The sequence below is a fragment of the Eurosta solidaginis genome, chromosome 2 (genome assembly GCF_040869045.1).
Source record: "Eurosta solidaginis isolate ZX-2024a chromosome 2, ASM4086904v1, whole genome shotgun sequence".
Classification (NCBI taxonomy): domain Eukaryota; kingdom Metazoa; phylum Arthropoda; class Insecta; order Diptera; family Tephritidae; genus Eurosta; species Eurosta solidaginis.
The window spans coordinates 66,326,649-66,338,679 of NC_090320.1; positions in this window are offsets into that span (position 1 = coordinate 66,326,649).

The following is a 12,031-nucleotide window of genomic DNA, read 5'->3' on the forward strand; positions in this document are numbered from 1 at the left end:
AGAAATTCTGTAGCCCTGCGCTTTTCTCCACATCTTTCTTGCTTGATGGATCATATGCAACAACTAAGAATTAAGGTTATAATTTCGGCAGCGCCGTCCAAGTAATTCGAGGATAATAGCTACAAAGGTGAAGTAATCCAGATTTTTGTATCCACCCTCGACAAACAAATAAACTTACCTACAGTTGTAGGGAACTACAAACAGTTATATATGCATATGTATTAGGCCGGAACGATTTGTGGGGAGGCTAAAAAATCGCCCATAAAAAAAAAAAAAAATAAATGTAAGGCGCGATAACCTCCGAAGAGATCTAAGGCCGAGCTTCTCTTCCAATTTGCGTCGTGCTCCTCTTGATTTTCCCTACAAATTGGCCGGACGGGACCTACATGTTTTATGCCGACTCCGAACGGCATCTGCAAGGCAGAGGAGTTTTCACTGAGAGCTTTTCATGGCAGAAATACACCCGGAGCGCTTGCCAAACACTGCCGAGGGGCGACCCCGCTTAGAAAAATTTTCTTCTAATTTAAAAACTTTATTTCTAAAATTTTGATGTTGCTTTTTCCGGGGTGCAAACACAGGGAATACGGTGTGGTAGGCGGAGCACGCTACCATCAAACCACGGTGGCCGCCATCGCCCATTGCTCTGTGAAAATCATATTCTAGGGATCAAAATAAGAAACTTTGCCGAAGGAACCATACCTCTAAAACGAATTCTGATGCCCCCCCCCCCCCCCCCCCCCCCCTTTGGGTCGTAGGGGCAAATTTTGAAAAATCCTACTTTGACCCATTTAGAGTGCTCCAATCGAGTCCAAATGTAGGACCGACCACTAACTTTGGAGGTCCGACCCACCGATGCCAGTGGCATACCCCCTGGAACCGCCTGGGCGATCACCATACAAACATTTCAAAAAATCGCCGGTTTTGCACTTTACATGAAAAAATCAGCTAAATGCCTATGTTTTTTTCTTTTTGGAGTTTATTTTTCTCTTTAGAAATTTATTTAGTCAGAACATACGTAAATAAAAAAATGAATTTAACTTAGTAATAGAAACGAAATTAAAAAAAAATTATTAGAAATTAGCGTTTTTACAACCCCCTTTTAAAACCAAGGCATCACTGTGATGCATTTGCATGTCGTAAAATTGCTTGTGTTGTTTTTTTTAAGCCACCACAAGACACAGCAGGTAGAATTGAAATTGCCCCTACCCAAAAGTTCGACCCAAAGGGGGGACATCAGAATTCGTTTTAGAGTTATAGTTCCTTCGGCAAAGTTTCTTATTTTGATCCCTAGAATAGGATTTTCATAGAGCAATGAGCGATTTTTAAATCGACCCGCCCTAATATGTATGTATCTACAGTTTCCATACATATACAGTGGACAAAAACAAATTTGTATGTAATTGTGCATGAATCCAAATACGCTCGCACGTTCACATTAAGTATTAGTACACAAATGTTGCTGAAATGAAAATTGTCGCATAATGTCGTAAAAATCGAAATCGATTTTAAGCGATAATGTTGCAAGTTTCATTCAAACGCCTGCCACATCTACTTCCCATTTGGCAACTATTATGCGACTTTTCTTTTATTATGATTTCTTTCCGTTTACTGCCAGAGGATTTGCTAAGGTAGTTGTTGCCACAACTTACACTGCTGCAGCAACCTTCCGTCAATTTTCACCGATTTGCGACGACTGTAGCCGTTAAGCTGCTAAGCTCAGCTACTGTAGCAGTGTAAGGTGTAACCGTATGCGACGGTCTTATTTGATTGCTATAACTTTTTCTTGATTTTAACGTTACCTTCGTCTATCTCTGCATAATCTTCATCGTTGTCTTCATCACCAAACAACAAAATGTTAAAAAAGGAAAATTTTGCGGAGAACGATATAAAACTGACGCAAATGCAGAAAAGTATAGAAGAAATCGACATAAGAATGCAAGCATTTTCTTTACTCTAACGTGACAACAATTTCGTATTCCAGGCAGGAAACTTTTTGGCTTCCGCCAGTGAAAATTTGCAGCAGTTCTTCAACGTCTTCGTTGTTTTCTGTTGGAATGCTTTAAAAGCTTGGCGCATTGCTCTATTGGTAAACATGAAGTTTAGCTCTTTATACATCTATTGGGATACATATATAAACATGTATATGTACATCTATATCTAAATATAACTATTATTTACCTTAAGCTAGAACAAACGCGAAGTATCTTCTTGTTTTAGCATTTTATATACTTTTAAATTGCTCAAATTAACTTTAAAAGCCTAAACGGACTTTTGTGATTTGTTTCGCGGTTGGTTCGAATTGTCGACGATTGAAAAAGGAATGCTGTGTTGCATATTAATTTAAGTCAATTAAAGAAACTTATACAACAAATATTTGAACTTAAAAGAGTACGCAAATCTTCTACAGGAACGCATTGTACGTTTTTAGTGCATTCGTCCGTGGGTTCCAAAGCACGTGCATAAGCTTTTCAATATTTATTGAATTTGAAACCGCGTATTTCGAGCTTTTATTGCATTTACAAACCTGCAAATAATACTTACACGGTTAGATTAAATAAAAACTGCCATGATGAGACATTAACTCAAGTTGTAAAGTGAATTGTCTTTCACTTATTATTTGCAACGGAGGCGCCGATCTCTCTTCATCTGCTTTCAACTGTGGGTACCTGTGTTGTTGTTGTAGCGATAAGGATACTCTCCGACGGCCTTGAGGAGTGTTATCGATGTTGATGGTCCTTTGCCGAATGTAGATCCGACACGTTCCAGTAACAAGCACCATTAAGGCACCAGCCCGACCATCCCGGAAACGATTCAGTATGAGCACATGAAACCTTCAAGGCCATACCGCCCTCCCACCCCCTAGATCCACAAGGAGCTTGGGGTCGCCAGAACCTCGGCTGTCAAAGAAACAGGATTCGCCACGGGTAGGTGAGGTTGACAATTCAGTTGGAGGATCTATATATTGCGTTGGCAACCCGTTGAAAGGGTTGCGCTACTCAACCCTTTGAATCAGTTTGGTACTTTAGTCGCCTGTTACGACAGGTACCTGCCGCGGGTATATTCTATGCCCCCAAACCCGTTGGGGTAGTGGATACCTATAAGAGTATCTTCTAGACCGAATCATTGTCGTTAGTTCATAGTACATAGTCAAGGAAAGAGAGCAGTCGGGTTTTAATTCAGTGAATAATGTCGATGTTTATGTAAACCTTGTATTTGGTATTATTTTTATAAGGCCTCAATGCACTGCGACCTTTGTTAAGATCGATTGTGCTTGATCTTTCAGCCTATTATATGTATATGAACGCTTTTAATGTATTTAAGTACCTCTTCAGGCTTTTAATTTTATATCGAGAGAGGACTAAGAGTCACGCCACTAGATTGGCGAGTCTCTGCCTTGTCAGAGCGACGCTTAACAGATAAATACAACCGACGTTTCACTCTCTAGCTCACAAAAGCGACAGTTTTGTGTATCGGATAGATTTAGATATCGTAGACTACAGTGTCCCGTATAGTTCTTAGGTTCAATTCAGTGAGAGATCGTTGGTTCTATCTGCTTAGATTAATGGGTTTGACTAATACTCTCATTCCTGGGAGTATAAACAGTTTGCCATAGAATAAGGTTTTTTGAATGTGTGCCTTTTTGAATCCGTAGAAGGGTTCTGGACCATAGAATGCTGCTATAGCACCCTTCTTGGTTAGGTATTCTACCCGTTCATTACCTACATGTACCCGACGTACGGGAACTCATTCTAACAAAACCTTTTTCTTTTGTATCCCAAATCATTTAGGACTACAATGCATTCATCCACTAGCTTAGAAGTAATTCTACAATGCACGTAAGATTTTCTATCTGTCTGATATAGGGAGATAGAGAGGGGAAGTTCTCTACTAGGGTAGCGCCGCTTTGGTGTCGATTTTTTTGAATATCGGCTCATAGGTGCAAGCTCCTGTTTTTCCGCCATCAAATTTTGATCCATCCTTGAACCAGACCCCTGAGTTAGGATCAACATATGAATTTCTTCTTGTTTCCCAAAAAAAATTCGCTGAGATACTGAGCTTAAGGTAAGTTAACGTAAATTGTGTAAAGGACATCATTAAATTTTCTTCGAAAGTCATCTGATTACTGCGAATAAATTCATATACCTTTTGTTAATTTTTTTCTGAAAGGAACCGAAAGGCATCAAGCAAAGTGATAGCGCTTTTCTTTTTCGAGGAAAAAATTACTTGACGCGATATATCTCAGAGGAGACTTATACTTGGCAATCATCGCCGATTGTGGCCTGTGGTTCATCGTAGGCCTCTCATTTTTAAAGAACAGAGAATTTCTTCATATATGATTTAATCATATGTGGATATCGGTTACCAAGTGGCTGCTTTCGTTCATAATAGAATTTTTTTCAGTTTTGGACCTTCCGTATTTCACCTAAATGTTTGATACATTTCTCGAACACTAATTCTGTTGTCTTTTACCTTAGTATCTCCATATTCTTACGATCTCAAGTTTTTATTGATACCCACTGATCGTGATGATTTCCAAAAATAGCTAAGTGAAGTAAGCTTCCCATTTTTACAGTGGCCTTATCTGTTTTATAAGCATCTTTCTGGGTCTTGAATACTCTACACTAGGAACAATTGCTTCATTAATATCGTATATTTTATATTTCAGCATACATAGGACGTGTTTTGTAATTGCTTGCTTGCGCTTTTTTGTTTTAATTTTCTAAGTATTTACATATATACTCCTAAAATGCCGTGTAGTTGTGGTCTTAGGGTTGATCGCACTCAACCAAAGGTTCAATGTGCTAAGTGCTGTAATTTTTTTCATCTGCCTTGTGTTGGTGTGTTGCAGACCGATCTCGACTTTTTAAACGAATCCAATAGTGCTTTTTATTGTAATGCTTGTGCATGTGAGCGTCGCAGTTCTATTCGCTCACCGCCTCTCTCTCTAAACAATACTTTTTCGAAAGAATCGGATGGTGATGCTGTAATAAAAAGCAATAAAACTAATAATATGTTCAGTGTCGAATCAACACTTAAATGCTTAATGAGGGAAATTACTTCGCTAAAGTCTAATAATGCAAAGCTCTTGTGTTTGCTTGAATCATCGGTAGCTGAAGGTACTCACCTACGTACTCAAGTTAGTGACTTGCAAATTGAGCTTCGCTCTATGTACCAGTCACTGTGTGACAATAACACAGTCGTTTCTAATGAGCTCAGGCACTTAAAAGCTGATATTGCTAAATTTAATGCAGAATTGCCGTTGAATACCTACGCTTTCTCGAATTCTGCTTTTGGCTCTGTTTCTAAACAAACTGTTGCAGAGTATGCTCATACTGTTGACGGCAGTCCTGACTACATGGCTGGTGCTGTTGAAAATATAAACGCTGCTGCTAACATGAATGAAGTAACTTCTAAAGTTGCTGGTACTGTTGTCAACATGAATGCTTCTACTGTTGATATTGTAAGCATTAATACGTTAGCAACAGAAGGTTCTGACAATATAAATGCTCCATCTTCTAATCCGAACTTACAATCAAATACTGTTAATGCCTCTGCTAATAACATTAGCTTGTTTTCTTCGGTACTCAGATCTGATCCTACCTTTTCCAATGATACTTGTGAAAGTGATGGAAATAATAATAAAATGCGTAATGCTGTAACTAAGCGTCACAAGCAGTTGAATACTGCTGCTTCGTGTTCGACTTCAATTTCAAATTCGTCTTCGAGTTTGGCATCAACTATAGCATCTGCATCTTCTACTACTGTGAAGTCTGTAACTACAACTCCTTCTGTACAAAGTAAACGCAACGAAAATTTTAACCGCCGTAAGCCAAATTTTCTTGGATCAAATATAAGTACAGAATTGGGTGTAGTTAGTATGAGTTGGCTGCACTTATCATCATTTCAGCCATCAGTTTCCTCTAACGATATCATTAGTTATCTGGTAAGACATCTGAAGGCTGATAAGTCTAACTTTGCCTGCAAAAGGCTTATAAAAAATGACACTCCGCTTGACTCATTAACAAAAGTCAACTTTAAGCTTGGTGTTACAGAAACACTATATGATGCCGTTTTATCACCAGATTTGTGGCCTGCTGGGGTGAACGTTCGGTAATTTCGTTTTTTCCCAAAGAGGTAAGGCAATCGAATTGCCCTTAGTTGCCAGTGGCAATACTAATCTTGTCAACAAGCAACTAAATATCTATTTTCAAAATGCTTCTGGCATCAGAACAAAAGCGCATGATGTTAAGTCGCTGAGCTCGCAGTTAGAGTACGATATTTTTGTCATTGTTGAAACTTGGCTGACTCCAGATTTTTTTGATGGCGAATTCTTCGATCCCAATTTGTTTGTCGTTTTCCGTAAAGACAGGGATGCCGAAAAAACTGGGCGTTCTCGAAGTGGAGGTGTACTTATTGCAGTTCAACGCAAGTATAATGCTTCCCCAATTCAGCTGGATAATAACGATTCGCTACTTGACCAACTCTGTGTTAAAGTTAGTGGCTCTACATACTCCGGCTCTCTATTCTTGATGGCATCTTATATTCCGCCGAATAGTTCTGAAGATCTTTATAAAGCTCATGCTGACAATATTTCATCTGTAGTTCTTAATAAGCTTGGTGATAATCATGTATGTATTTTAGGTGACTTTAATCTAAGTGATGTCACTTGGTCTCAGGGTTTCTGTGGTTCGGGCCTCATGCCAAATAATATATCCTATGAGACTTATTTTATAGATAACATGCTAAGCTTAAACTTGCTGCAAATCAATAACTTCACTAACAGGCTTGACAGAATATTAGATCTTATATTCCTCAGTGATAATATTAATTTTAACATTTCCGAATGGCATGCACCATTTGCTCCGTCGGATATGCATCACACTACTATTATTCTTAAACTTGAGTTTTATGTGTTTTGTGTACCCTCTGTAAATGATGATATCGCTTTTAATTTTGCACGGTGCGACATGTCTATACCTAACCATGTTTTCTCGGAAATTAACTGGGTTGATATTTTTTCCTCCTCAGATGTTAGCATTTGCTATGAGATATAAATTACCTTGGTATACTAAGGGTTTAAAAAAATTGAAGAATTTGCGAAACAAATACTACAAAAAGTTTAGTCAGACCAAGAATCTGTTCTTTTACGAGAAGTATCGGCAGTATCTAAAGGAGTTTAACTGCTTGGATAAGTTTCTTTATAAAAACTATATTCTTAGCTTTGAGACAAATATTAAGTCGAATCCAAAATCATTTTGGAGTTTTATTAAATCTAAAAGGACCTGCTCCTCGGTTCCTGCTTCTGTATTTTACCAAGATAATGAAGCTACAAATCCTAATGCGGTAGTGAACCTGTTTGCGGACTATTGTAGTGCCAATTTTGCATCCTATGATGATGCCCCTTCTTTCGACTTTGCATCTGATTTAAATTCTGCTCTGGATTTCGGTTCAATGTCGATTTCATGTGACGATATCTCAAGTGGTATTACTAATTTAAAGCAATCGGTCAAGACAGATTCTGATTGTCTCTCAAGTGCCTTGATTAAAGGTTGTCCGGCATTAGTTTTGTCTCTTGAGATCCTGTTTAATATGTCACTTCAGTGCGGGGAGTTTATTGATGCTTGGAAACTTGCATCGATAACTCCTATCTACAAATCTGGAAATAAGAATGATGTCTGTAACTACAGACCTATACCAAAGTTCACTACTGTTTCGAAGTTATTTGAATGTGTTGTAAAAGACAAGTTATACTTTTCAGTGAAGAGCCTAATTTGTGCCAAACAGCATGGTTTTGTTGCGGGACGTTCGACGGTCACCAATCTAGTGGAGTTTAGTGAGTACCAGGTGGATTGTATTTATACTGACTTTTCCAAAGCAGCCTTCGATAAGGTATCACATGAGATCCTTATTCATAAACTTTCCTGTCTTGGTTTTCACTCAAATTTTCTGCAGTGGCTAAAATCTTATTTAATTAACAGATGGTGTATTGTCTGCATTGATGGTGTATCATCCGATCCATACCTTGCAACTTCCGGCGTTCCGCAGGGCAGTATTCTTGGACCCTTGCTCTTTGTCCTGTTCATCAACGACATCAGCACTTGCTTTTCGTATGCTAGGTTTCTCTTGTACGCTGATGATCTTAAAGCTTTCTCCATTATAAAGTCTTCGCGTGATATGTTCGAACTTCAGTGTGAAATTAATAATCTCTATTCCTGGTGCGTTAGATCGCACCTTTCTTTAAATATTAATAAATGCTTTCACGTAACCTACTCTAAATTGCGCTTTAAGTTTAATAGTTCATATACCATTGATAACAAGCCACTGCAGACTGTTGATAGAATCAAGGACCTTGGTGTGGTATATGATACCAAATTTTCTTTCAACAACCATGTAAACTTTATCATAGCCAAATCGTATGCAATGCTTGGTTTTATTCGGCGTAATAGTGCAGAGTTCTCTGACCCGTATACACTGAACTTGCTCTACAATTCATTTGTACTATCTCATCTCGAGTATGCCACTATCATTTGGCGACCGTTCCAACAGTTTGCAATTAATAGGATTGAGAGAGTTCAAAAAGTTTTTCTTCAAATACTGTCTGCGGTCACTTAGATTTACTAGCCCTCTTCCCTCATATAATGCACGTTTACTTCTTTTAAATCTTAAAACTTTAGAAGCAAGAAGGTCTATTCTTTCTTTGACCTTTTTATATTGCATCATCCATGGGGATACAGATTGTGCTGCTCTTCTTGAGAAAATTAATTTTAATGTTTCAAGAAGAGAACTTAGAAGCTTTTACCCTTTCTATGGCATTAATAGTAGAACAAATTATGCGAGAAATGCTCCAATTAACCGCGCTATGAATGAATTTAATAAGATCTCACATTTTGTCGAACTTGATTTCTCTTTGTCGAAGAACGTTGTTATTAATTTATTAAAGTGTGTTTTTTAGTTATCAATTCTTTTATATTAGTCTGTAAGTGCTAGTTTTTCACTGACTTGTTAACTTTTTGTATTTCTTAATTGTAGTCTGTTTTTTAATTGTATGAAAATTGTTAGTAGTCTGTAAGAATTTCGTTAATAATATGCTGTATAGTTTTTTCATTGGTAGTCTGTAAGAACATGTATTCATAGACTTAATAAATAAATAAATGGTAAATGATATCTGAAAAAACATGAGAAAGATCTGTTAATTTACCAATATAGGCAGACTACTTCGTCTCATTCGAAACGATACAAGGATTTGGGTACTCAAGCCCTAAAATTATATATAGAAGATATCAGTTTCGATATGGGACCGGATCGAATCGAAACTTCGTGTCACTACATCCCAATACAGTTGTAGTGCACAGAAGACAAGTTACCCTACCAACTGGTAGTAGTACCATTCTTTTCCGTGAATAAGTTTTGTTTTTATCTTCAGAATTGTTTCCAATAAAAAAAATTCCGATAAAGGGCCTTGAGGACTCGAGTTTCTGAGCAAAATATAAGTCATCATCTCGTTGCAAAGATCCTGCGCCAGAGAATATACATTATGCATATACATAAATACAACAACAAATATTTAAACCAGATAAATCCAGATGAAAATCTGGTTCAATTTGTGAGCCAGATAAATTGTTAATTTATTATCCTTAGGCAAGGTGCAACACGAGGCTACACGACATAGACGCTGCAGGCGATATTTGTACGCTTTGATGCCGAACACATGTATTTGAATGGAGAGCTGCATACTAGGCGTTAGATGCATGAAAGCGACAAAGCATGAAATTTTCGTGTAGCTAAGCGTACGGCAATGTTAAGCTGGAGACATTGGTGCTTTATCGGTAACCGTATCGGTAACCTTTTAACAGCTGATTCGACCAACCTTATGAGAATCAATGCAATCGATTATTGGTGCCGCTAAGGTCGTAACCGTATCGTAGCCAACTAATTCCCTGCAAAAACGCTCGCGTCAATCCACGTCATTTGACTAGTCATTTGACAGCCACAGGTTATATTCATAGTCACATTTGCATGGGCGTGGGTAAGTTTTGTGACCAAATTTTTTGTAGGGTTGGGGGTTGGGTCACCGTCGTAACGATAAACAGCTGATTACGTTAGGGATACGACTACAGCGATACGACAAACGGCACCAATGACTCCAGCTTTAGTCTCTGAGCGTACGTATGCTTGAAAAAAAGGAAGAAGAAGATGTTTGTTTACATTTTTTCGTATGCAAATTTGTGTAATTAGTTAAAAAATGTTACTTTAGTTAATAAAAGAGCGTGAAAGGTATATTACCAAAGCGAAAAAGAGTATTAAATACTACAACAGCTTGGTTAGACATTGTTGAAGCGTTTAAAAGGCTAAAAAGTGTTGGAAACTAGAAATTACCCTTTTATCTAGTCCGCGGTTGTTTAAAATTGCCTTTCATAATTTACAAGCACGAGGACGGATATAGCTGAAGAAATAAAATTTTTTATACTCAGTTGAGCAGAGCTCACAGAGTATAATAACTTTTGATTTTGGCGACCTTTTTGTTAACTAATCACTTTTTTTTTCCAAGCTGGCTTGAGGTCTGAGTTGAAATAAAAACACAAGGGTTTTTTATATATTACCAATATATTTCGATTACACACGGTAATCGTCTTCAGGGTGAACAATTTTTTACACGTGTGTATCACTTGACGTGGAGTTTATCACTGTCAATATATAAAAAACCCTTGTGTTTTTATTTCAACTCAGACCTCAAGCCAGCTAGGAAAAAAAAAAAAAAAAGTGATTAGAGTATAATAACTTTGATTGGATAACGGTTGGTTGTATAGGTATAAAGGAATCGATATAGATATAGACTTCCATATATCAAAATCATCAGAATCGAAAAAAAATTTGATTGAGCCATGTCCGTCCGTCCGTCCGTCCGTTAACACGATAACTTGAGTAAATTTTGAGGTATCTTGATGAAATTTGGTATGTAGGTTCCTGAGCACTCATCTCAGATCACTATTTAAAATGAACAATATCGGACTATAACCACGCCCACGAAGAAAATGCCATAATTCTTTACCAAATACGAAAAAAGGGATGAAACATGGTATTTGGATTAGTTTATTGACGCAAAATATAACTTTAGAAAAAAACTTTGTAAAACGGGTGTGACACCTACCATATTAAGTAGAATGAAATGAAAAAGTTCTGCAGGGCGAAATAAAAAACCCTTGAAATATAGGCAGGAATACTGTCATGGTATTATATATATAAATAAATTAGGGGTATCCAACAGATGATGTTCTGGGTCACCCTGGTCCACATTTTGGTCGATATCTGGAAAACGCCTTCACATATACAACTACCACCTCTCCCTTTTAAAAGCCTCATTAATACCTTTAATTTGATACCCATATCGTACAAACACATTCTAGAGTCACCCCTGGTCCACCTTTATGGCGATATCTCGAAAAGGCGTCCACCTATAGAACTAAGCCCACGCCCTTTTAAAATACTCATTAACACCTTTCATTTGATACCCATATCGTCCAAACATATTCTATAGTCACCCCTGGTCCACCTTTATAGCTATATCTCGAGAAGGCGTCCGCCTATAGAGCTAAGGTCCATTCCCTTTTAAAAAATTCATTAATACCTTTCGTTTGATACCCATATTGTACAAACGCATTCTAGAGTCACCCTGGTCCACCTTTATGCTGATATCTCGAAAAGGCGACCACCTATACAACTACCACCACTCCCTTTTAAAACCCTCATTAATACCTTTAATTTCATACCCATATCGTACAAACACATTCTAGATTCACCCCTGGTCCACCTTTATGGCGTTATCTCGAAAAGGCGTCCACCTATAGAACTAAGCCCCACGCCCTTTTGAAATACTCATTAACCCCTTTCATTTGATACCCATATGGTACAAACATATTCTATAGTCACCCCTGGTCCACCTTTATAGCTATATCTCGAGAAGGCGTCCACCTATAGAGCTAAGGCCCATTCCCTTTTAAAAAACTCATTAATACCTTTCGTTTGATACCCA